Source organism: Tympanuchus pallidicinctus, unplaced genomic scaffold, assembly GCF_026119805.1.
Source record: "Tympanuchus pallidicinctus isolate F22 unplaced genomic scaffold, pur_lepc_1.0 scaffold12, whole genome shotgun sequence".
NCBI classification, from domain to species: Eukaryota; Metazoa; Chordata; class Aves; order Galliformes; family Phasianidae; genus Tympanuchus; species Tympanuchus pallidicinctus.
Window position 1 is genome coordinate 6,902,437 of NW_026294637.1, and position 24,658 is coordinate 6,927,094.

At 44.8% G+C, this 24,658-nt stretch overlaps 1 protein-coding gene across 2 annotated transcripts in view; it reads left to right on the forward strand.

Moving 5' to 3' along the window:
- AGBL1 (AGBL carboxypeptidase 1) overlaps positions 1-24,658 on the forward strand; it is a 478,919-nt gene that overhangs the window by 427,592 nt on the left and 26,669 nt on the right. For both annotated transcript variants that reach the window (XR_008203809.1, XR_008203808.1), the window contains 2 exons: positions 11-7,681; positions 10,223-10,291. The gene's annotated coding sequence lies outside the window, so the exon portion shown is untranslated. The remainder of the gene's footprint in view (positions 1-10; positions 7,682-10,222; positions 10,292-24,658) is intronic.

Sequence of the window (24,658 nt, forward strand, 5' to 3'; positions counted from 1 at the left end):
CTCAACTCAGGGCTTACAGATTTTGTCACCATACGAGAAGCAGGGTCACAGACACATGGTATCAAACACAGGCTCCTTCCTCACCTGCTGACCAGAAGGACTCAGCAATAGTTTAGAACTGTAAGTAATGATATGTTCCCGCAGCTGGCAATGAAATAATCAGGATTAAGCCCCAAAGGCACAGTTAAAACCATGCAGCTCACACTGCGGTAAAGGGGAAGAAAACAATCGGGTGTTTACTTACTGAGCTGTTAATGAAGTGGTTTTTACTCTGACTAATCAAAGCTCTTGAGGTGGGTGGTGTTTTGCCTGAAGAAGAGAGGGAGACTTCTGGTCTCTGTGCTTGGAAGGAGAGTAAGGAAGGAACTGCAGGAAGATAAAAAGATCTTCTGGCACTTGAAATATATAAAAATTCTGTGAGTGATGACCTCTTTAAGGTTCTGGCATGCAGATCTCCACACAGACAAGATCAACCATTGATGGATAGTGCTAGGAGGGTGAGGAGGTTGACGTATGCTGGCTCCAGAAGGATCTGAGCCAGGTGCTGAGCTTTGAGACAGCTGGAGCCTGAAGGGAACTAAGCAGCTGTAGATCTCCATCCGTACTATCAAGGACGTGGTCACACAACTAGGCAAGATTTGTGTCGCTGTCTCCAAGTAACCCTTTCCTTTAATCCCAGTAAAGGTCAGAAAAGATGCTGTATTGGTTTGGGAACTCATGAACATGAAGCTTGTTCCCCTCTCTCCACAGTGAAAAGCTGTATGGCCCCCTGCTTGTCAGACACATCTATGCCTTTTCTGTGGTGCTGTCCTGCAGCATTCTTCATGTGGGTGCTCTCAGGTGCTGCCATTTCCTCTCTTCTCCTGCACCAGAGCAATACGTGCCTTCCTTGCCTTGTGGCTATGCTTTGTCTGCTCTCAGCCTCAGTGACTCATTGTAAAAAATGATCCAGTTTTCAGAAAGCACAGGGTTCTGTGTCCTCCACTTAATTATTGTTTTATTTTAATAAGCAATTATGTTTCAGAGGCACCTCAGAGCTCCAGGCGTTAACCACTTATCACCTGCTGAGTGATTTAGAACTAGTGAAGCACATCCCATTTGCAGGTTGGAATAAGGCCTGAATCCTATCAGCAGACAAATGAGTTCAGAAAAGCTCAATGTTTGTAACTCCATTGCTTAGGGATTCATCCCCAGGTCCTCAGAGAGAGGCTGAGTGGGCTGGAGGAGCTGTAGGGATGTCTGTTCCCTTGTTGTTCTGATAACAAGCAAAGGGCTCATTAGAGGCTGTGAAAGGGAGAAGACTATCTGTTGGTTGTTCTATACAATTTGCTTTGCCACAGGTATTCCGTAAGTCTCTCTCAATTACAGACCACAAAACCCTAGTTGCTCAATCTACCTACAGCTTGGGGTTCAGTGTGCGAGGTGACAACCTCCACAGTGAGAGGGCAGGGCAGGAAGGCAGTGAGTTTCAGCTCTAGAACTGATGTCTCTCAGAGCTGAAATATTAAGTACAATTAATGGTTTCTTCTCAGGACTTATCTTCCACCACTAAGCCATTTGTTGAGCTTCCTCCAAGAGCCTGAAACAAACTGGCTACAGCAATTTGCAAGAATAAACCTTGAGCGTTTCCATGGACTGCATGGAATCTGAGCACAGGTATCTGATAGGGGTGGATGGGGCTCTTGAGCACCTGATCACATGTAGGTGTCCCTGTTCGTTTCAGGGGAGATGGACTAGATGGCCTTTAAAGGTTCCTTCCAATTCAAGTGATTCTATGATTCTACCTTGAAGATAAACCTGGGTTATCAAATACTGACTGGCTTTCTCCTGCAGCTTTTATGACCTAAAGGTTTCTTTATTGTCCTCCCACATCTCCATGACTTCCAGGTGGCACAGTTGGAAGCCCATTCAAAAATATAATCCCATTACATCTTCTCGTTTTTAATGTATGACATAAAAAAACTATGCAGCAGGTAGGCCTGCATTTAACTCCTCGGTTGGAAGGTTCAGCAGCTCAGCCCGTGCATGCTATAAAGAATTATTATTGGCATTATCTACTGTGTTTGTCAGCACATGTGCCATATGCTCCAAGGTGTATGTCCTCCACTGAGTCATTTTACATCTTCCATATGGGGTCTGTCCTCAAGGTTCCACACAGACTCTGAGGTATTGAGGCAATAATGAGAAGGGTAATAAATGCAATAAGGGAAAAATAGGGCTGAATCTTGCAGGGAGTCCCTGAGCAGCAGGAATAGGAGGCTTCTTAATTCATTTCCTCCTCTTATGTTTGGTGATACAGAGCAGAGGAGGGGTGGGAACAAGACAAGGATATTAGAAAAGGAGAATCCCATGTCCTTATTGAGGAGAACGTTTTCCTCCCACTTGCTGCATGAGGAATCCTTTGAGTGTAGTACATTTGAAAGAGTCTTACCTATGCTGCAGATGCTTATTCAAAATCATTGTTGCTCTGAATTAAGGTGAAGAGTACAATTATCACTAGCTGTGTCCCCTAAAGTAACTTAAGCTGTTCAGCTGTTGTTTCAAAGCTCCAAGCCTGTGGTCCTGCTCATTTTCTTCTCCATATTGACTTTTTTTTTTTTTTGCCAGAAATAAGGAGGCGAGCTTTCTTTTTGGGGAAACAGCCATTTCTAAGCAACAACCAGCCTGAATTACATCGTAGCACCCCTTATGTTCCCACCTATGCACCATCAGAATGAGCCCAACAAGAAGCCTCTGTTCTCTTTACTGTGATTTTTTGCCTCACCTGTCCATCTGACCTTCCGCTGTCTATTTCCTCCTGACCCTATCTACTCTGATTTAGAGACTGATGTTTCCAGTATATCTCTTGACAGAAAGAGCAGGATTCCCAGAAGAGACTCTGTCAGTGCCCAGAAATGTAGATTTTGCAGGAGGTGGTCCAGCAAGGTGCATTTAGGACTTGTTTATTGCTGGATCGTTCCTTTCCAGCCTCAGGCCCCCTGGAGCCAGGGAGCCTCAGCTTTTTTCTGCAGCCCTCCTGATACTCCAGTTTGGATTTGGGATGCAGCTCAGCAAAGTTTACCTGTCATATCCACAACAAGCTGGGGATGGCAATGCTAATATTGCAACATCTTTAGCAGAGCTCGATGATAGCATTTGACCCAAATTACAAAGGGAAAAGAAGCAGCTCTGTAAAAACTAAAATGTCTCTGGTCGACGAGTTCTATTGAAAACAAAAAAAAAAGCTAAGAATGAAAGGGGCACATTCTGATTTCTCTCTTGTCTTAGTGTGATGTTATGGGGCTCAGCTAAGCAATCATTGCATAGACCCCGAGGAATCAGACTATGTTTGCTGAGAAGGCAACCTTATGCTTTCATGGCAGCAGGAGAAAGAGCAGTGTGAATAGGATTGCCTAGAATCAGGTCCCCTTCTCTCTGCTGGAAGCTTAGGGAGATTGGAAATGTACTTTAAATCAAATAGATGTACCTGGGCTTTCGGGTTGTGTGGCATTTTAATTTTCGTACCCTTCCTTAGAGCTTAACTCAATGAAGAGAGCGATGAGAAATGCTCTGGGACTGACTTGTGAAGACCTGATGGGGTGTAAAGTAGTGAGTAGACTTGTCAAGGGAAGATTGTTCAGGGCTAAATTAAGGTGAGAAAATAGTGGATGTACTCACCTTAAGTTGAAAAGTACTCAAGAGTTCCTTGGGTGAAGATATTCAGCTGCTTGTTAACAATACTTACCTTATGATCTATCAACATTTGTGAATGCATCCCTTTACATACTTTATGTACAGTCTATGCATGTCCTCCAGGCTCACTATTGTGTTTTCCTGCAACTAGAAAGCATGGTTCTTTTGATACACAACATAATCTTTGGACAGCTGAAGGGACTCCCTTGCTCCCAGCGCTCAGGGCAATAGTGAAATATTTGCAGTTCAGTGGGAGATGCTTCTAGGCTGCATTAAGGAGCAGCAGCCACTATGTGTGGGAAAGTTATACAGGCATCAGTTTATGCTTGAAGATCCTGAAATTGCACATGTAAGCCAGATGGAGGTGCGTGGCTTGGCCTTGCAGACACGTAGAAGGTACATGTCTGAGTTGCACCTGAGAATGACCCAGAGGACTCTGAGTGATGTGATCCTTTAGAGAGAATAGTGAAATGCAAATATTAGAACTGGAAGTGAATCCTCATGAGGTCTTACGATAGTAAAAATGTTCTCCTCATCCTTGTCCTATAGTTGCAGTATGAACACATTTCCTTGAACGTTTCTTCACATGTTTTTGTTATTGCTGAAGTGAGCTGATGTTTTCATGGTATTGGTGGATGTACCTGGGACAGTGCTGAACTACAATCTCTGTAGCTCAACTTTCTTGTTCCCACTGTTTCTCAACAAGGCTTGGGCAGGGGAATGGGCCACAGGGGAATAGCTGGTGAAACAGGAGAGACACCTTGATACAAGAGCCATTTGAAGGAATATTAATTAGCAAGCAGCTAGTTCTGGACAATTGAATTTCGGCTCCAGATGTTCTCATTCTGACTAAGTGCTTTAGCAAAATGCTTAATTGATTACTATCTCATGAGCTCTGTGTGTGTGTGATAAAAACTGAGACTGCTGAGTTAGAGGGGTTGTCTGTTGATAGCAACACAGCACAGTATTTCCTCACCTTTTAAAACTTACTCGTTTTTTATCATAGGGAAACCGGGCAAGGTTTCAAAAACGTTCTTTAATTTGTAATCTTTATTGTAGTCACCGTGCTGGTTAAAGTCACTAAAGGCCCAAGTATACAAGGATGAAATCAAATAAAGACACATCTGTGTTTGGTGTGAAAGGCCTTTGAGCATTGTTAAAATGAGGGACTGTTAATTTAAGGCCTTCTTGATTTCTGTACATCTTTATAACAGGTACAAGGACAGGGGGACAAATTAAAAATGAAATAGACTGTTGGGATAAAATGAAATCAACCTGAGTTTTTGCCCTAGGCTGTAATTGAACCGGAGCTGAAGTTCAAATAAGAATTTTATTTATTTATTTTCAAGCTGGCCTTTGAGCCAATGAAGCTCAGAAATGTCAAGCAAGTAGAAAGGGTTGTTACAGCTCACACCTTGGGTGGGGGGGTAGAATCCAAGTGCTGCAAGGCAAGGGATGTTTTATAATGTGTAAAATGATATTTTGCAATGAGGTTAGATGGTGGCAGAGTTTTGACTTGGATTCTTGCAACTGGATGGGATGAGGGTTTGTTGTTTTGTTTTTTTTTTTTCCTACTTTTTTTTGGGGTGTGGGTTGTTTTTGTTTTTGGGTTTTGGTTTGTTTTTTTTTTGGCAGACTGTATACAACTTCTTGTGAAATCATTGAGATCTCTTCATTGAAGTTCAGTGGAAGCTGGCTTGACTCTAATGGAGATAATGGCCATTAAAAAAAAAAAAAGTTTTTTTCATGATAATTAGTAGATTTGTTATCAGTTGATCCAGTGTGGTTTTTCCCTTGGAAAATGCACTGATCTCTATGGAATAACCCCTGAGTTTTTGGTCTCATTCCTTTTGCATACTACAGAACTTCTACTGAGTGCCGTAGAATAAAATTTGTTCCTAAAGAAATGCGAGGGTTTTTTCCCAAAAGCACGGAACATAATTAATGGATGTGACTTCTGCACCAAAAAAAGTCATATTGGTAGGTAATATTAGTGTATTGTGCTGGGAGAGCAATTGTATATTTTATTTTGCCTTTCCAGAGTTGCTTGGCATGAATTTCTGCAGCATTATGAAGCTGTTATGAAGACCTCAGTGCTACTCGTGACCTTTGGAAAATGTGGGATTTAATAAGAGAAAGGGCTCTGAGGTTGATTTGCTGAAATACCCACTACTTATTCCTTGGCATTTGGTTATGCCGGATGCTTTTGTTCCAACTGGGGTTGCTCATCTGTGAGCAACAAACTAGTGGCACAAATCCCCATGCATGACCTTCACGATCTTCTGTGGCCTAAGAAGGTTCACACCCCACTTAATTTGCAGAGACTGTCTGGATCTTCCAGTCTGACATCACTGATGTATGTGGCAGCAGGTAAATGAAAATAAAAGGCCAATTTGAGGGCAGCTATTTCTGACATGAGAATTTAGGAGTAACGAATTGATTCTTTTGAAAAATAGCTATTTTTAGTGCTCATGGAGGGTTGTTTTCTAGGGACTAGTGACAGGCTGTGCTGCCAATGTGTGTAGGTTGATTTTGGAGAAGCAGCCAGCCAGTTTGTATGGGGGCTGATGTCTTGCAAACTCATGAGAGCATGCTGGCACAGGAGACTTTCTATTAGACTAGGACAACACAAACTGTAGCTGAACTGTGCCTTTTTACAGATGGTCCTAATCCTAAACCTATTCCATTTCAAGTTCAACTGATCCTCGTCCTTTTAGGCTATGAACTGACTGGCAAGACTTACACCATCTCATGGCTCACATGGGACTGGGATCCAAATATCTAGAATGTCATTAAGTCAGATTTGGGCATCAAATTTGAGCCTCTGGCAGCAGGATGTCAAATCCTGGGCTGAGCCTCTTCTGGCTTTGAGTTCCCGAGCTCAAAATGACAGACTGTTCCTACAGCAAGCAAACTGCTGCTCCAAAAGAAGAGATCAGTGGGAGCAGTTGGGCATTGACGAGCAAAGGCCGAGTGCCTGCTCCATGATGTTTAGGTCTTTGTGATAATAATTAGATCTTAAAATGTGTCAATTCTGTATAGGGCAAATCATCAGCATAGGCCAGCAGCCTGTTTCCATGGGAGTGAGTGTGTCTGCTGCTGTGTGACTTGCATAAGAGCTAGCTAATGCAGCTGTGACCCTGCATAGCTGTATCTCAGCTTGTAAGCTGTGGAAGCAGGATGGGAATGATGTGAAAATGAAGGACTCTTGCTACCTCCTGATTTCTGCTGTCTTCATCACTTCTGACTTTCATAAAACCTTCCCCTGCAGAGGTGCAGTCAGTGTTGCTGCTATAAAGGCAGTGAGGAACACTGCCAGTGTCCAGGGGTCCTCAGAGAACAGCTTTCTTTTCCCGTCAGAAAAACTGTGGCTATGAATTACCATTTGTATGTTGCTTTGAGAGAACAGAAATGTTACGTCTGTGTTCCTTTCTGTTTCTGCCACTCTCTTGCTACCTCAATGGTATTCATGCTATGAGGAAGGACGAGACCACTTTCCTTGGGAAAGAGGAGGTATTGAGGTAACCAGGGATGAATGCAGAACCAGGACAAGGAGAAATGGTCGTATGGACTGTAAAACTGAGCCATTGCACTATACTGAAGTCAAGCTTTCTCTGTGCATTGATGCATCCCTGTTATTTAGGGGAACCATGGCAAGCAAATTCATTTGTTGCATATACCTTCTCCAGACCAAGGAGGGGAAAATTCTCCTTCCCATGATCTCCACTTTATCAAAGACTGACTCAATCATCTCTGTTCAAGAGGATGAAGAGAAGAATTTGGTGATATATAGAAATGGCTGAGTCACGGCCTGAACTACTGATTGAACACCTGGGGAAAGGACCCGGTCAGCTCTGGAAGCACAGGTGAAGGCAATTCAGCTGTGTGATCAGAAGGGGTGGAGCCTGGTTGCACCTCACTTTGCACCTCATTGAAGTGCTGACCTCCACTGCAGAAGGATCTCTGGTTGGGGATCTCCTCCTTGTGCTTTTTTCCTGCGACCATAGAGGTGGGTGAGCACCTTTCTTTTTCCTCTGTAAGGTCGTTCTGTTTGTGCTAGCCTCTTTGTTATTATTCTCCTGTATTGCCCTTCTTTTGGATAATAATGGCTGACATATTTGGCTCTCCCCAGAATCCATGGTACAAAATGCAACTTGTATTCAAGGCTGCAGTGATTTTATCTTTTGTGCTCTTCTCTCTTTTCTTCTCCAGCCTTCTCACTATTGCCTACACAGAGAATTTACAGTTCTTTCAGCTGCTCCTTTTCCTTTCTTTGCGCTTGAGACATTTTCTGTCCCTGCAGGTTTAGATCCTGGGGGAGTATTGGCAGAACCCATGCATCCCATTTTCTTTTAGGATTTGGCATAGGAGCTTTCTGGAGATCTGGACACAAATATCTGCTCTCTTCCTCAGAATGTGACTGTTGCTATCTGATAAATGGGTGGGATCATGCAAGGTCAGTTGCTGTTGGTTGTGATCCCAGCATTGCCAGCACTCAGTCCTGTCTCACTTGAAGGGGTTGGCATGGCTACCAGTCTTCATTCCCCTTTTTTAAGCCCTTAGTTTCAGGATAACCTGTCAAAGGAAAGAGCAGTACAGTTGCACAGCCCCTGATCCACCAGCATGACCTCAATGAGAATTAGGTTAAAGCTAATGCAAAATAGGTGAAGCCTTGCAAAGCAAAGAATACCCAGGGGGGACTCCAGACTCAGAGAATGAACTGCTTTGTCACCATATTAAATCAAATGCACAACACAGATAGTTTCTGCTAGTATGCAGTCTGCAGAAGTTCTGGAGGTGAGAAGGGATCTGAGCAGCTATTAATTTTATCTGTGTGCAGTAAGTCTCTTCTACCCCCATGGAGAAAGATAAATGCATGAAGCTTCTGGAGCCTGAGTTTGCTGAATTCCTCATGGATTTGAATGGCCACATTATAACATTGGCTTGGGAGCTCATCAGGCCTGAAAATAGAAGCAAATCTGGTGATATGCAGTGCTGGGAAAGTCAACAGAGAAAATGAGCGTTCCATAGGAACAGTGGTTGTAATTTACCACTGCCACAGCAGTTCCATGGTCCCTGCTTCCACTTGGAAGCTGAGTCCATGACATGAAGGGGGAACATCAAAAGCCAATGAGGGACCCTGGATTGCAAAGCAGATAACCTTGCTCCACTGAGCAAAATGCTTTCTTTGTTCCTTTGATCTGGGAGGGGTACTATCTGTTGGCACCCAAACTGCTTTGGGGGATTTTGCTGAACTCCACTGCCCCACCAGCTCACAACATTGGAGGCAGTTGGATTTCAAGGATGAAATCAAATAATTCCTCTGTGAGCTTATTGTGAGATGTCTTTGGCTAAAAGCCTGGGAACCAATCTTCTCATGACCTAGTATTCAGTGATAGCAGGCTGCTTTATGCTGTATTAGTTTCCTCCACATGCTTTTTTTGAAGTGACAGAGTTCAGCTGAGGGTGGGGGAGAACAACGCAAAAATATTGCTGATCTCCACTACTGAGAAAAAGGCCAGAGCCCCATGTGGGGCCCTCAGGGGGGACAATAATCTATCTGTTGAGATTGAGCCTGATTTAATTTTTCTTATAAAGCACCTTAGCAGCTGCCTACATCTGATAGGCTGTTAGTAAGAATTTCCCTAATTGCAAAAGGGAAAGTAATTTACATTGGCTTTGCATCTCTGGCAAGCAGAAAAGATCCTGCCCCACCTGAGAGTGATTGGGGAGCAGACAGGTGCATGCAGCATGGGGGGCAGGGAGAAAGGCTGGCTCCGTACTAAACAACCACAAGAAAATGCCATTTGGAGTGTAGCAATGGGTGAGTGACCTGGGTAGAGAATCAGCTTTCTGTCCACAGCAATGCTTTGGAGCAGCTTCCCAGCCAGATCCTGCAAGATTGCTCTACAAGGAGCAACAGTGCTGCCTGACTGCAGGCTGCTCCATTTAGCCCAGTGCTTCTGCTGACACACTGCTTGCTCTCCCTTGTTAGAGGCATGGGAGTTCCAGCACCAAGCTGCCCTAGGACTTCTTTTTATTTTTCTCCTCATAATGAGCTGATAGCGTCTTAGGGAAGGACTGTGGCATTCATTGTGTTGTAAAGGCCTCTCCAAGAGGTGTAGGGGTGCAGTTACCCAACCTCATGTCTCCAGTGCAGGATTTGCACTTTGCAGCCCACCAGCTTTAAGTGCCCCTGCCTTTTCTGCCAGAAATGAGCTGTGAAATGCTGAGGAGGGGAGAACTAGAATTATGTCAAACAAAAAAGGGTGATGGAAGCGTTTTTTTTCTTGTTCCTTGACCACTGGGACCATGCAGAGGATTTGTTCTCTTAAAAGGCAGAGGCTGCTGGGTCCAGAGCTTTCTCCTGGACTGTCCTCATTTTCTGAAGCATTTTCAGAGGGGGTGGTGAGCAAAGAGAACTGATTGCTGAGTGCTTGCAGCTGGAGTGGGCTGGGAGACTCCTGAGAGCCTTTCAGTGCCCAGGCCAACCTTTCTGCAGGTAGGAAGAAGGGCACTTCAGGTTGTTTTCTTTTTCTGTGGTCCACAGAGATGTTGAAAGCTTCTGGATGACAGAGCAGGAGAGGCCCTTATGTTGCAAGGACTCGGTGACCACAAGGTAAGTTTGTTTTTTTTTGACTTGGTGTTTAAACTGTCTTTAAAAGAAAGCGATGTCAGAGATTGTGTTAGAGCTTTGGGTAGCAGGATGTGGTTGTTTTGCAGAAAGTTGTGGCTGATTTAGGGCGCTGGTAGGGGCAAGTAGGGAAGAAAGCCCAGGCTGCCCAGAAAAACTTGATACCTCATCCCTGGAGGTGCTCAAGGCCACGTTAGATGGGGACCTGAGCAGCCTGACCTGGTGGAGGGCAACCAGCCCATAGCAGGGGTTGGAGCTCCGTGGCCTTTAAGGTCTCTTCAATCTAAGCCATTCTGTGATCGCGTAGTGGATGGGGAAGGGTTTTGTTGCTGGACAACATGGTTGAACAGCTTGGAGTAGGTCATTGGAAGATCCTGTAGTAGGAGATTACTCAGGAGAAAGGTGAGTCCTTTTAGGGGAGCTTATCTGTAAAAATCAGGACTATGAGAACATAACCTGAATATTAATTAAAGATCAATGTATCTAGGTGTGAAATTTCATTCCTTTCTTGATTGAGCTGTGCTGGAGAGCAGTGTGCTTTGACAGTGGGCACATTGTACCCTTGTTCTATGGAGCTCTCAGGCACTCCTGTCATAGCTGCAGGCAAATAGGGGACCTTGCTAAAAAGGCTCAGCATTTACAGCAGCCTTTACAAATGAGGGATCTTGCCTGAAAGCAAGAAAGATGAAATTAAGACAAGTGCAAAGTGCTCCTTTTAGACAGGCAAAACAGAAGACAAACAAAACAGGGAGTACGTGATAAGGCAGCAGTACGGCAGGTGAGGTCCTGGGGTTTGTGCTGCTTCACAAGCAGAATATGAATCAACCCTGCACTGCTGCTGCAAAACAACTCGTTGTACCCAACACTGTATTAATGAGAGTGCTCTTTGCCAGATATGAGAGGCAATTATTGCAATCTGCTTGGGGCTGGCAGAGCTTCAGCCAAGTGTGGGTGTCTGGAACTGATGAGAAACTTTGTCTACACCCATTCAAAAACTGGGAGGGGTAGTCCAGTGAGGGGTGGGGGGGGAAGGTGACTGATGAGAGGTTAGGCAAACAAATACTGTGAACAATGCTTGAAGACAGTGCATTTATTTATTTTAGGAGGAAAAAAATATGGAAATGGGATGCAGTAAGTCTTTTTACACATAAATAGTACTTATAAAAAGGCTGGAGATGAGGTGTTTTCCATAGTCACTGGAGTGGAAAAAAGAAATTGCTTGAATTTATAGTGGAGATGATTTAAGGTGTTTATTAGGAAAGCCCATCTAATTCCTAGAGGGGTAAAACACTGAAGCAGGCTGCTTGGGGAGAATCACAGATTCATTAAGGTTGGAAAAAGCGTCTAAGGTCATCTACTTTAACAGTCCACGACCACCAGTGGTGCCCACGTCCCTCAGTGCCACATCTCTATGGCTCTTGAGCACCTCCAGGGTCGGTGAATCCATCACCTCCCTGGGCAGCCTGTGCCACTGCATCATTGCTCTTTTGGAGAAGAATTTTTTCCTAGTAAGATGATGCAGCATCCCCCTTCTCAGTGGATCTTAGAGCAGGTTAGACAAACAACAATCGGGACAAGTACTTAAGTATATTTGTTCCTGTCTCTGATGGTCCCATGGGATGCCTTTCTGCTGTACATTTCTATAATTAAGTACAATATAAAGACACAGACTCTTCCTTGAGGAGTTAAAAATCTGTCTATAATTAGAAAAAGTCATAATCTTTTAATGATAAAACTAGGTTAAACGTGCCTTATGTGACAGCTCCGTTAATGTATCATTATGGAACAAACATCAGGAGGGAAGGGAATTCTTTAAACTAAAGAACAGCGCTGGTGTAGCAACACGAGTATAAAACTGGCCAAGCATATATTAGGCAGGAAATTGAAAGAAAGTTTTGAACTGTCAGAACAGCAGTGTTCTAAAACAGCCTTTTATAATGGGAATGCTGCGGGCAAAAATCAGAACTTGTTTTTAAAACAGAGCTCGCAAAATTAATTCAAAGGATTATATAGAGCTACTGCCTGTTGTAGTGGAGTCCCGGGCGAGGAGATCCCTTTTGTTTTCTTATTTTAGGAGCTGAGGGAACAGAAGTGTTTTTGCCCCAGCGGGGCTGTTTTCTGCTGTTTATTGACACACGTGTGCCTCTTTCATCCCGGTGCTTTTTCTGCTGTGCAGCAGTTACTGCTGTCCCTTTTAAGACGTGAAGGTCACAGCTCTGTTTAAAATGGCATAATTGCAATAGATGTAACTCCATCTTTGGGAAGACCTTCTGAAAGGGGTCTGCAAATCCTCAGGTGCTGCGAATCATCCTGACTGTTCCAAGGTTGCAAACTGTGCTGACTGCAGAGAGCGTGGTTTGGGGTTAATGTGAGCAGCTGGGAGAGCTGCCTCAGGTGTTCCCATTTGGCAGCCCTGGTGGTGCAACGTGAGGGGTTGGGGTGGGACAAGAAGCTGCTGCAATGGGATGCTGTGTGCCAAATGCAGCTAACAGGACAGTTCAGGCTCTATGCCAGCAGAGGAACTGAATTCGGTGCTGACAAATGAAACAGAGATGTGATTGGAAATGCCACGCTTTGGAGTTATAAGCAATTTTCCTATAATCAATCATCCAAACCAAATTGTTTTCATTTCTTTACAATATTTAGCACCTCTTTGAAAGCAGACAATAGGAGCTGTGTTTTGATTTCTTCTTTTGACCTGTTGCTCAAACTGATGTGATTTGTGTGCTTTGGCAGTGGGATGCTGGTGGGAAGGAGCTGAACTGGGTTCACTGTTTTTTTTTTTTTTTTTTAAAAAAAAAAACCTTGGCAAAGACCACATCTGTGATTATCAGCCAATCATTCAGATAGAGACGTGGTTTGTCCGCTCGCATTAAGTCTGTAGAGTATCTGGCTGTGCAAAGCTGTCAATGAAACTTCTACATAAGAGGATGGTGGAGGGAATGAGGGAGGTGTTAAGGGAGAGCTGGGTTTGAGAGCCTCTGGCTCCCTGAGTGATAGCAACAAAGGTGAGATGTTGTTAGACCCATCAGCTCTTCTGGGTGTTCCTAATTACGTGAAGTTGCTGACCCAGTTGGAGATTGTGCAGGAGGGGATAAGTAGAGCAGGAGGGCTGGTTCTGATATCCTGGGCTGACCCATATCGAACAATCCCTTTTCTTAGGGTTAAGTGCATTTTTGAGATCTAGGGGGATACATCTGCTTTCCCTTGGCCAAAGTGTTTGAGAAGGGAGAGGAAGCTTGTGGGAAGCATAAGTTGAGGTGACTGGGCCATGCTGAAAAACTGCTCGGTGCAAATGTAACAGAGTGGGAATTTGTGGGCAGATACAGCAAGAGTAAAGCCAGTACCTGCTCTGGAGCGTGTGCTTTTCATCTCTTTTGAGTCTGATCACTTTGGCCACATTTCAAGTCATGACCTGTTTGCACCATGCTATAAATCAGCTCAAGATGGGTTTGTGGAAAGGTAGCCTGCAAATGCTACGTCCTTTGCTGAGGCAAGTCTTCTTCCCCAGGCAGGCAGTACAATGAGCAGGATCTTCTCATCTGCTGAATTCAGAGCTGCCATTGAGCTGATTTGTCTCAGGGTATGTCTCAGCAGGAACATTGCACTCTTTAGCCAAGATGCAGGCCTTGCTGCATGCATGTCAGGGCAGGTGTGCATGGCCTGCTATGCAGCAAACTGACAGAGACCTCACTAATGGAGCCTGTCCCACTGAGTGATGCTCCCTTAAGGGATGCTCAACCTGGCGCCTATTGGTCCCACGGCAGGCAGTTGGTATTTGGAACTGCTGGAAAATCTCAGCATGTCATAGGAGTTCCCAATGTTTTTGTTCATCAGGAAAGAGTACAAACATTCTTTTCTAAAGAGAGCTTTGAGACAAACAGAACTGGAGAGCAATTTAAGGATTAGTTTCAGCTTTGACTCAAGAGCTTGACTATATATATAATTTTAAATATCATTGTGCATTTCAGTTTACATTCAGGTGGCCTTCCTTGCCAGTGGTGTGGCATGTGTGGGAGTGCAGGGGCTGGGTTTTCTTCTTGTTGTCAAATCTGAACAAATACCGTGTTGGGAGCCTGCTCACTCAATGCTGGGAGTCACAGAGGCGCCGGAGCCTCCTGGCATGTCCAGGTGAACAAGAAAGGCACGTTGATTATATCACTGGCACAGCAGATCAGCTCTAAGTACACGCTGCTCTGTGGCTTGGCTTCTTTGCAATAAATGGAGATGGTGCTGCTTTTCTTCCTGCTGTTGTCCATCCTGACTGTTTAGCTGCTGCTGGTGGAACAAGGAGTGTTTCTTGGTTCACGTTATACAGTGCTATGTACACCAGGGCTCTGTTTGCAGCAGGGGGCTTTCAAGTGTTGCATTAGAGCAAGCACACAGCACCAAACCTGGTAGATGAGCAGCCTGGGTAGCTCTAACAAAGGTGATAGATGGGCATGTGCCTGTCAGACTGCAACAGCTGAAATTCACCTAGCAAATCCCATTTGTAACAAACTACCATTTACAGACATCCTAACAGGAAGACCTGTTATTTTTTTCCATTGCCAATTGGTTCTCCTTGATAGAGCAAATACTTACATGAGGTTGAATGGATGCGATGATCTTTATCTTCCTGCTCTCCCCATGGTATGCTGTATTCATGTCTTAATTTCCCTTTTATAATGCCACTTAAATACTGAGCAGTACAAAGCCTCAAAGCACTGAATATCTATGGACAGTTAAAAATGAGTGTTGCTCTGTATTTTGAGGTGGTGGATTGCCCTCTCCTTTTATGGTGACTATGGGGACCTTGACGGCCACTTTGAGCAACATGTAAGGCTTTTATCTCTACTTCAACTTCCTCTATCCTCCTCCTCCTGATCTTCAGAAAATAATAAATCCACTCCTGATCATGGTGGTTAAAGTTTCCAAGTTCTTTTAATTAAGGCATGCTTTCCCTCCATTCAGATAAATGGCTCAGAATTTATCTTCTATTGCTCTGTTTCTGCTGGAGAAGCCTGGGAAGCACGTGGTAGGGATGAGAAATATGTGGGGCTTTTTTTGCTATGTCTTGTCACTATCAGTGGCATGTGCCAGCTGCTTCACAAGGGTTATTAATCTCTAGAACAAAATTTTTGATGCTACAGTGACTATTGAACCTGAAGAAGAAAAATGGTAGAAAAATGCTCCATACTGTGTATTTTGCTTTTGCTGCTGCGGTATTTTCCTCTGTTTCAATGGCTCTTGGCTTGCAGAAGTAAAACAATACTTAATTATTGTACTTGAGTCACCCTGAAGTCCTCTTCCTTCACTTAAATAGGAGAAATGAACCACCAAGAAGTGACTCAGCATGTGCTATACACTTACCTTGGTATTTGCTTGTGCACAGGGAGTCTTGTTGGGCATGTAAGCAGACTAAAATTCCCAGCTTTTCCTTTTTCCATCACTTCTCCTTTTCCAGTGATCAAACCTGAGTAACCATCAGAGCCAACACACAGATACAGGTCACTGAGATTCATCCCTTTTGGATGAAACAGCAAAAAAGTCCCTCAGATCCTGATGGCAGTCATTAAATACTGCTTTATTGAGCTTTCGGCACCTAGAGGAACTCGACCTAAGAGGCTCTGAAAGTTTGGGTTACAATGGCCACCACAGCCTGAGCATCCTTACCTCCTGGTGTGAGCCCACGAACACACAGCAGTGATGGAAGCCTTAGTCATAGCAGCGGGTTTCCAGGAAACCTCATGTGAGAGAATGTTGCCTTGAGGCAGCAGACAGCGTTATCAAAAGCCTACCAGGGACACATGCAAAAAATGGGAGCTTAATTGCCATATTTCCTCTTTATCTCAGTATAATTAACAAGCTGGTGTCTCTGCAGCTTTAGTTGAAGGGAGCGCTCAGAAGTGTGTTACGGAGCATGGGAGCTGTGTGACTGTGGGAGTGTTTGTGAAGTCCTAGCGGCAGATATTTCAAGCGCTGTTAAAGAATGGTCTCTTCTTATAAAACAGAGCAACAAAACACAAGTCTTTCCATCATTCTTATCGTTGAGGTTGGAAAAGACCACTAAGATCATCTAGTCTAACCATCAACCCATCACCTCCCTTCGTGGATTAGCCCTTGGCATCTGCTGGTGGAGGGCAGTAGCACATCAGGTGAGAGGTGAGCCGACAGGAGTCGAGGCCAGGAGCTTTGTGCGTGGTGACTCAGTGCGATCAGATGCATCCACACAAGCAATGTCAGCGGGCAGGTCTGTGTGTGATGGTGGGATGACTCAGCCCTATCTGCAGTGCTGTCTTCAAACTGCCCAGGAGGTGACACCTGCCAGTGCCAACAGGCGCAGACGTGAGCGCTAATTGCCACTGTGACTCAGCTCAGTGTCTGACAACTTGTCTTGCATCTAGCATCTCTTGGTTTGTGACTAAAGTGGCTTTTTACTGGAAGAGCTGGTTTCTACCTGTTCATACATCCTTGCTTTGCAGACAAGATGACGTGTGCAGTCACAGCAATGAGAAGTGAAGCTCTGGAGTGTGAAAGTCGAGCTTGGGTGTGAGTCAGGTTTGAGTGCAACTTATCTCAGGAAGGGTATGGCAATGTTTTTGAAGGCAATACACTCCCAGCCCTTTTGAGGCCTTATCAGGGATCTGGCTGTTTTATCTATAATGGCTTTTCATATGGGATGCAAAAAGCTCCAGCATGTTACTCGTGCATCGAGCATGCAGAAATCATCCTGGTTGGTGGAACGACAGGTGAATTTGCAAAACTGTGCTTAATGACTGAGTGACAGTCATCTCCAGTACGTGCTTTCAATATGATATCATGAAGGATCATCTTTCTCCTGCCTATGAGGCTGAAAGAAGCCCAGGGGAGAGGATCTCTTGGGTTTATTTGCTTTGTTTTCAATTGATTTTGGAGATTAAAGCCCAAGTGAAAGTAGCAGCTTGAAAGCCTTGGATACAGAGAGCTACTGTTTTTCTCAGCATAGCAGCGCATTGTCAGCCTGTCTGGGTCCTGACCTGATGCTGTTGGGATGGTGTTGGTTCAATCAAGCAACATTCTTACACCTCCTGTCCTCTGCAAACACACACGTGCATAAACTGATTTTCTCCTATTTTAAAGCAGCAGATTTAACGTGAGTGTTTACCCTTTGCACATTGTTCTTACAACATTCCCCACACTGTAATAACTCTCTTCCTAATCCACCTGTTTGTTTTTTTTTTTTTACCAACCTCACTGAGCACTTAAAAGGTATTTCCACAAATTAAAGAACTTTTGAAGTGATTTCTCTTGCTTGGAACAGCAAGTATAAGTTTATAAATGAGATGAATTAGTCATGGGGTGCTTTTCTTGGGGACCCATGGCCCTGGCTCTGTTTTCAATTTGATTATGTTTCTCCTTGCATTTCAACTCCTTTCTGTGTCTTCCTCTAGCAAAGGTGAATGTCTTCATCTGTGCACCTTGAGCTCTCCCTGGGTGCTCAGAGTGGCTCAGATCAGGATGTGTCTCATAGTTGGGGAGTTTTCCTCAGGTCTGAGGAAAGCTAACAGCAGCCTGCTTTGGCTTTTCAGCAGTAGCAACCTGAGTTGGCTTGAAAACTCTCTGCTCTGTCTCCTGCATCATCATTGTAGCATCATGTTCCTGCTCCCAATTCAGAGCTGTGCTTCTCCAAGAAAGGTGAGGGTACAGCAGCAGGTTGTATCCTGTGAACAGATGTCAGAAATTCCCAAGCCATATGAAAGAGGGAATTGAACTGACGTCCTCTGGTCTTACTCAGCTGTGCTTGGTGACCTCGTAAGATGTAACAAGCTGCGTCAGCTTGAAAATTCCTTCTGTCTTTCTTTTCCTGTTCTCCACATCCTTGATCAGCATAGCCCACGTGGTTTTCTCGGCTCCCTGTTTTTCTACACGTGTGCCTGCAGGTTGCATAGGTGAGCAGCAGAGGCCACTGTGATGAGCAAGAACCACAGTTAACTCCAGGGTAAAAAATAATGGCCTTAACTGATGGCTGCTACTTGGAGCCTGCCACTGGGTTTGCTGCTGCCCTTCCTGGTATCTCAGACTGCATAATGCTTACCTTCAAGAATTTGCTTAGTCCAAGAGAGCAAAGAAAATGTTGTTTCACAGATGCACAGCTCTCACTCTGCAGGCAAGAAAACATGTTGCTTCTCTGGTGTGTGTTCCTGTCAAGCTGGGAATGGGCTCAGTATAAGATCCCTGTTCTGCATCCCCCATATGCCTGCACAGGGCTTTAAAACCAGTGAAGTCCCTTCCCTGAGCCACTGGCAGGTCAAGTGTTCAGTCTGATGGCTGTGCTGTTAATCTGAGATGTCAGTGGGGTATGGAAGCACAATCCTTTCTTGATATGTAACAGTTTCATTCTGGGTAGCTGTTGGGATTTTGGTTAGGCTAAAGGAGGGGTATGAGAAGGGATCTGTGTAATTCTTTTAGGAATCTGGGAAAATTTCTGGGTTCTTCTGTAATTTTCTGGAAGCCCTCTGGAGGTGAATTTTTATAATTAACAGAGATGCACACATGAATGCAAACAGAAATCTTGTGCTTGCGAGCATGCCGGTGCTCCAAATGCAGACCAGTGAAATATAGCTCTTGCCATATTGAATTCATTCTCAGCTTCTCTTTTATGTAATGCATTTCTCTCTTCTACATATCTCTCTGCTGTGACACTGCTGCTGTTTTGGTGGATTGCTTCTTGTAATCTTTCTTTTTTCAAACGGTAAACTTGTTCCTGATGTAATTACTGTGATAAAGCTCTGTGGCCTGACAGATCATCCTTAACAGCACTGCTGCTGTTAACTTCAGACATGAGGACGTTCTATTTCAATCCTTTGTGAGAAGTGTGGTAAACAGTAAACAGGTTTGTTTTCCTTAGCGTCATCTCCCTCTGCATTAAGTCTGTCTGGCAAAGGAGATGGTCCCCAGGTCTGTCTTCCGCAGCACTGAGGTTCCCTTGGGACTGCTCTGCAGCCCAGAATAGCACTGATGCACTGCTGCCAAGTGGACAGCATCTCCTGCAGGAGATGGATTCGATGTCAGCTAGGCACGTGCCCACCATGCTGATGCCATCTTCTGGCTGTCCCTTCTGCTGGTGCTCCTACCGAGGGGTAATATTATTACTTCCCCCCTATCTGTAAATAAAGAGATAACAAATATTAATTAAAACACACTTTCCAATCAGGATGCAGAAGAAAAGCCTCATATATACTTGCTGCCTGAATTCTGTTTGTCCAGCTATATGAATCAATACATTTCTGAGTAAGGGGAGAAAGCAGTTTGGGGTCCAGTTTGGCAGCTTTCCTTTTTTTTTTTTTTTTTTTTTTTGCCCTTAACAATCATCAGTGACATTTCTTCTCTTTTACTATTAAAAAAACTAAAAAAAAAATCTACTCACTCTGCGAAGCTCATTTTTACTATTTGCTTTCACAGTCTCAGTTGACAACTAAAAGCTGTAGCAATTGCAGCTTTCCAGGTTCTATTGTTCCACACGTTTTTGCCTTAGTGTCTCAGAACAATTTACAGTAAATAGAGGGATTCATGGGAAACAGGGATAAAAACAGATGAATTGTCAGCATGATATAGGAGCAGAGAGTTTGCTAGGGAGGAACGTCACTGCAACGTGTTGCTGGAGCAGAGGGGGAGGATGGAGAGAACAGCAAATGGTGACAACTCCGCAGGTGTTAGGGCAAATCCTGCTTGCAGGAGCATTTGGATGTTAGGTTCTTTGGGAAATGCATATGCATGAGGTCAGCAGGGGTTGTGCCACTTGGCATCTATGTGGTGTGGTATAAGAGGTTTGGGCATGTGTGAGAGTGATGGGACTGCCAGTCATTTTTGGTTGGCGTGGGTGAACTGGGCTCATATTGCCTCTATTTTTGAATGTGGTCGTAGAATCAGAAAATATCTGTAGTTGTAATGGACCCATAAGGATCATTGTGTTCAACTCCTGGCTCCACAAAGGACCACCCAAAAACCAGACCCTCTGTCTGAGAATGCTGTACAGATGCTTCTTGAGCTCTGGCAGCTCAGTGCCGCCACCACTGCCCTGGGGAGCCTGCTTTATGGCTGCCACCTGTTAGAGGCCGATTTCCCTCACCTTTGTCCTCTGTGACCCAATGGACCAACTCTGATATCACTCACAAACCCAGACGGAATCAGGAGAGCTGGAGTCAGTGGAGCCCTGTGGTTGTATTTCTCTGGTGACAAGGCTCTTCAGAGCTCAAGGACAGTAATTGAATGTAATGTCCAAAGCCCAAACCAGTCTACAAATCCCAATGCTGTGAATAGGAGACTTCAGAAGGGCTGCTTTCCTCATCTTATCTCTCACAGACAGTTACTGTGTTCTTGATGTAATTATAGTGATAAAACAATGTGACATAACTGCTTGCTTCTATCATGGTATCACTGCTGTTGACTTAAACGACAAGGTAATAATTTTATAAGAGACCTTTTATTTTTCTTTCCCTGGCAGCCACTAAGCATGGGAGCAGCTATCTCCGATAAAATGCATTATGCACATTTCACGAGTCCTAAAACTTTTTATCGGTTTTATTTATGCACTTCTCATCCAGGTGAAATTCTCATTTGTTTCTGCAGCATCTAGGCAGTGTCTCCAGCCAGCACAGGGACTGGTGTTTGCACAGTGGGACCTGAGCTGCAGACAGCAGCAGCAGCCGGTCACGCTTGATGCTTGGGAGAGGAGAGAGGGAACAAAGGCTCATTTCTGCACAATTCCCTCACTTTTCAGGCGTTGGTGCATTGCAGACATGCAGGTCCCCCCACGCAGCTAGAGGAGGTGTCCTTGGATGGCTCTTGCGAGAGAGAGCCTGGCTACAAATGAGCCACGTGAAGAGGATGAGAGATGGGATGCGGGCACCTCCCTTTTTTAATATATGGAAGGCTTGAAAGTGTGTATCAGTTGCTTTAAATTAGCTGGGAAGCTGCAGCCTAGAGGCAGTCTGTGCGAGCTAACTTTGAAGCCAATGGGAATCTAATCATATATATTTATGTCCCTGCTCTCCCGTGTCTCGTCTGTACATTTACTGATGTAGCTTTCACAGGCACGTAAAGCCCTGCTGATCTATGCTGTTGGCTGACACTGTCAGCCAAACCTCACTGTGAAGCACAGGGTGGGAAAGGATGCGGAGTACATCCCTGTCCCCAACTCCCTGTTGGGCTTGGACCAGCCCAGGTGTTGGAAAACAGCAAGCAGCTGCAATCCCTGGAAGTTGAAGGAGGAGATGCCCTCAAGCTCTGTCTTGCTGCATGCAATGTTGGTTGTGTAAAACAGTAAAAATACATTTTGTTTACCTGTGTGGAGTTGTCAAAGAGGATGATAAACTCGGGCAATATAGCTATAGATGGTCTTAATGCCTGTTCGTGGGTATTCAGATTATTTTCTGGCTTCCTTACTTTCATTACAGGGCATGAGAATATCTGGAAGAAACTTATATTTGCATTTGGTGACAATCAAATAGAGGAAGGAATCATCTGAAAATGCTATTGGTCAGCAAACATTACAGGGCTTATGGTTTGAGCTTGTCAGAATGGCTCTGTGAGGAGGTTTGACAGTGCAGTTTTTGAACACGAGGAATTGTTCATTGCTTTAAACCAACCCTGAGTCCTCTGCATGAGGAATGCAGGTTTTATCTTGAAGGCTCTGAGTTTTTTACTGTTTGCCTCTTTGCCCAAGTGGTAAAAGAGGAGAGAAAAAGCTCAGGCTTGCATACTGTAAAACCATTTTTTCTGCCTTTGGTTTCTCTTAAAGAACAGTACCAAGTTTGGGAACAGGCAGGATGGGATTTGCAAAGTTTTTTAATAGCTATTCTTGGAAGCAAGCCTGCAGAAGTTGAGGCCATTGTGATGTCTTTCCCAGTGTGCAGGCCTGAACAAAAAATGTGAGAGCAGACTTCCAGCAATGGCATTCCTCTTGCATGGAGAAAAAACAGCCTTACCTTTGCTTTATCATTGCTTTCAGGGGGAAAAGGGTGGTCTGCCCGGTGTTGGTAGTGAGCGCTGGTAGCTGCATGCCATTGCCCTGCTTTGCACTGGGCTGGGGGACCAGCATTGCTCTCTGCCTGTGCCTCTTCATGCTGCTCATCCACTGTGCTGTCCCCTGGGGCAGCCCCTAATGACAGGCTGAGAAGTTGAAACAGGCATCAGGGTTAAGAGGAAGATGTAACTGCTGTTTTAATGCCTCTTTTGTAGTCTTTTCCCTTTGTATTGAAGGTGTCTGTTTAATACCAAGTGATGACTGCCCTGACTGTCACTCTCTTGGAGATACTGTGTTTAGGTGCCCTCCTGGGTTTTTCAGACAATCAAACGGTGGCACATGGCCTCGATAAACAAATGCCTTTCAAAATTCCCCACATTGCTATTGAAGTACCGGTGCTGCCGGACGCGTGACCCGTCACATTGCTTTTCACCCAGCTCTGTCATTCTCTCAGCCAGTGGTTTTTGTGTGCCTGGGAGCTGTGGTTGAGACCCAGACAATGCAGAGAGACCTGTTTCACTAAGAACCCTTCCCACAATTGACTTGCTGCTGATGGGAGCTGCCAGGAGGAGCCCTGTGTTCTTGGTCTCGTGGGAAGCGATGCTGGGCTGGGAATGGAGAAAGTGAGGATTGAGGAAGAGGGGCAGATATGGGATTGGGATGAATTTTAGTGAATTCATCTGACACCTGATCTATTGGTTGGCAACAATGTCCACAGCAGGGGGATCAGACCTAGATGATTGCAGTGAAATCATGGCCCGAACCAATAGTTGAGCACCAGTGTGGCTAACCCAGGGAGCTCAGGTGCAAGCAGTGTACCCAACTGACTGGAAGGGGTGGACCCTGGGCCCGTCCCTCCTCACCCTCATTTAAGGGCCAGCAGCTGGACAGAGATTGATTGCACTCCTCTTGAGGCATCACCGGTCATTGGAAGGGGTGAGCTAAATTTTGTTCTTTGTCATCTTTTATTGCTCTGTAGCATTTGTATCCTGGTAGAAGGTACTGTCATTGCTTTCTTGTGCTGCACAATGAGCTTTGAGGTCCCTTCTAACCCATGCTGTTCTATGAATTAATGTTGATCATGTGGGTGAGAGGCTGCTTCCCAGTTGCTCAAATGGCCCGCAACGAAGTGAGGTGAGGATTTTGTTGTGCAGTTTCCTCCTTATTGCCAGTGAGAATGAGATGGGGTTGTTCCCCAGGTGGGGATGCTTGCTTGCCTGGTTGTTCAGAGGAAAGAGTCTGGACACAGACTTTAGGTCTGGAGATTCGATGATCTTTAAGGTCCCTTCCAACCTTAAGCCTTTCTGTGTTTTGTCTCTTGTTGCAAGGGAAGCACAATAGGTGAGACCAGCTGGAGAAAATATGGGTTTAATCCTGCACCAAGAGCACGTGGGAACTCTCCTGCTTTCATGAGTATTTTTTTCATTCAGTGCTTTCAGCCATGTGAATGTTTAATGGCTTTTTGTAGCATCTGGAAGGGGATCCCATGCCTGCTCCTTGTCTTCCCTTTTGAGATTAATTCTGACCATGTAGCCCTACTGCTGAGGGATGCGTGCAGCTCTGTGGGAGAGGAGTGCTAGGTTGTGTATTAGTTGCATGCTGTAGGTGTGCATATGGGGCTGTGCAGGGTGATTTTGGAGCTTGTGTGCCTTTTACATTTTTGTATTTTTCTCCCAGCTTCCTTCTCAGAAACCTCAAGGAAAAAAAGGGAGGAGAGAAGCGTGAATCCCCTCTTTCAGCTAGTCCAAAGTTATCCCTCATTTTTATAAATACTTCAGCAGTTCCCAGTCACTCTGTAAGCATTATGCTTTGGCCAGATAGTTCACGTTTATAAGGGATGTAAAGTAAATTAACTTTCAACCACAGTCATTTACATGATGTCACCTCCTCAATCACAAGCACAGGAGAGCTGCTGACCCAGGTTTCCAGCAGCTTCTTTCCGGGACGAGTAACAAACCATCCCTAAATCTTTCAAAAGCTTCTCCTGTTCCTTTGGGAAACAACTTCTCTGCTGAGCTGTGAGATGTCTTTGTGGTTCCAGGTGGGTGAAGTCCATGTGGCACAGACCAGGTGACCCTGCAGCAGAGTCCTGTCTGCAGAGCAGTGCCTGATGTATGGTGCTCTCTGACGTATTGCAGGGCATTGAGCATTGTTTGCTTTCTCCTGCATTGAGCAAAGGAGTATGTTTGGCTCAGTGACACCTTCCAGGGGTACCACCAGCTGTTTTGCAGTCTTTGATTTCAAGGCATAAGAGAACCTGTCCTTTCTTCTTTGTCCTCATAGTTGCAAACAAAGTGCTTGCTTTCCCACTTGGGTTCTCTGCTTTTATCTTCCAGCTGCTGTTGGTTCTTGCTCTGCTTTCCTGT